Below are 2185 nucleotides of genomic sequence, written 5' to 3'. Positions count from 1 at the left end.
CGTGTCCGCGGCGCCCCGCCAGCATGGGCTGTGCCTCAAGCATCCACGGTACCGAGACCCAGACTGTGTACCGGGGCGCCCGGGAGGCCGAGGACGTGTAGGACCCCGACTCAAAGAGGACAACATCTCACGTGCATTTTGGCCCCATGAGGTTTCATGCAGATCAACTCCAGGTACTGTTAGTGTTTATCAAAGACGGTAGCCAGTGCGAAGGATTCCGTAAGGCCTGTGAGAAAGCAGGGTTTAGGTGCACGGTGGCCCTGGAGGTCCAGGCTGTCCCGACCTGTTTCCTGGCTGCAAGTCAGGACATCATCATCATCGACCACAGAAACCCCCAGCAGCTGGACGCCCTGGTGCTGTGCAAGTCTATTCGAGCCACTCAAGTTTCAGAAAACACAGTTGTTGGTGTAGTACGCAGGCGGGATGCAGAGGAGTCTGTGATGTCCCTCATTCGTGCCGGCTTTACGAGGGGGTACGTGGAGAACCCCAGCCTCCTGGCCTGTTACTCGGAGCTGCTGCAGCTGGAGTTTGGAGAGGTGCGGTCACAGCTGAAACTCAGGGCTTGTAATTCAGTATTCGCTGCACTAGAGAAAGGCCAAGATGCCATTAAAATCACGAGTGAGGACAACTACATACAGTATATAAATCCAGCATTTGAAACAACAGTGGGCTATGAGTCAGGTGAATTATTAGGGAAGGAGTTAGCAAAAATGCCTCTAAATGAGAAAAAGGCTGACTTGTTCAGTACTATAAATTCATGCGTGAAGACGGACAAGGAGTGGCAAGGTGTTTACCACTCCAAAAACGGAGATAATGTAAAACAAAATGTGAAGATAATACCTGTCTTTGGACAGGGAGGAAAAATTAGACACTATGTGTCCATTACCCGAGTGAGCAACAGCAACAGTAAGGCTGAGAAGATCACGGAATCTGTTCATTCTGACACCCCCACAGATAATCCATCAGGTAAACATAAAGACAAGAGGAAAAGCTCCCTGGACGTCAGGAGTGTTGCCTCACGAGCAAGCGAAGTGGCCAGCCTGAGGCGACACTCCTCCAGGGCCCGGATCCACTCCATGACCATCGAGGCGCCCATAACCAAGGTGATCAATATCATCAGTGCTGCCCAGGAGAACAGTTCCATGCCTGTGACAGAAGCCTTGGACCGCGTCCGGGAAATTCTGAGAACCTTGGAGCTGTATTCACCAGTTCAGGCGAAGGAAGAGGATCCTCACACCAAGGACCTCATTGGGGGGCTGATGTCTGACGGTTTTCAAAGACTATCTGGGAATGAGTATACTCTCTCCACCAAACACCTGCATCAAATCCGAGTCCCTTCACGATATCCCACCGCAGATAGCTGAGGCCATGGAAAACGTTGACGACTGGGACTTTGTTTTTGAACTGGAGACTGCCACTCAGAAAAGGCCTTTGACTTTTCTTGGTCTCAAAATCTTCGCTAGCTTTGGGGTCTGTGAATTCTTGAAGTGCTCGGAGACGATGCTGCGACTGTGGCTGCAGACTATTGAAGCCAACTACCACTCCTCCAACCCCTGCTACCACAACTCCCACGCTGCCGACGTAGGCACTTCGAGCACATCAATAAGTTTGTCAACAGTGTCGTCAAGCCCTTGGCAGAGCTGGAGGAAAGCGAGGGGAGTGAGCCAAACCCTCGTGACGTAGACACGATGCTCCGGTCTCCAGAGAACCGGATTCTGATCAAGCGGATGATGATCAAGTGTGCAGATGTGACCAACCCCTGCCGGCCCTTGGAGCAGTGCATCGAGGGGGCTGCACGCATCTCGGAGGAGTATTTTTCTCAGACCGAAGAAGAAAAGAAGCTGGACTTAATTCTGGCGATGCCAGCTTTTGACCGAAACACCTGCAGCATCCCCAAGTCCCAGATCTCCTTCATCGACTACTTTGTCACAGACATGTACCATGCTTGGGACGACTTTGTAGACGTACAGGAGTTACGGCAGCATCTGGACAGCAATTTTAAATACTGGAAAGGACTCAACGAAATGAAGCTGCGGGGCATCCGACCACCTCTGGAACCAAAATAGAGAAGGCTCCTTCTGTCCGAAACTGGACCTCTGAAACTGCTCTACTCGCCTGATGTACTTTGCCAGTGATTCTACAAATTAAAAGAAATTAGGACTGAACATTTTTCATAAAATCTTAC

General features: G+C 50.9%; 1 pseudogene; it reads left to right on the top strand.

The window, feature by feature from the left end:
* The first annotated feature begins 7 nt into the window (after positions 1 to 7).
* On the top strand, positions 8 to 2161 carry LOC102758027 (annotated as a pseudogene).
* Positions 2162 to 2185: the final 24 nt, after the last annotated feature.

This window comes from Myotis davidii, unplaced genomic scaffold (genome assembly GCF_000327345.1).
Source record: "Myotis davidii unplaced genomic scaffold, ASM32734v1 scaffold362, whole genome shotgun sequence".
NCBI classification, from domain to species: Eukaryota; Metazoa; Chordata; class Mammalia; order Chiroptera; family Vespertilionidae; genus Myotis; species Myotis davidii.
Note: the sequence above shows the minus strand (reverse complement) of the source record. Positions and strands in the feature narration are given on the sequence as shown.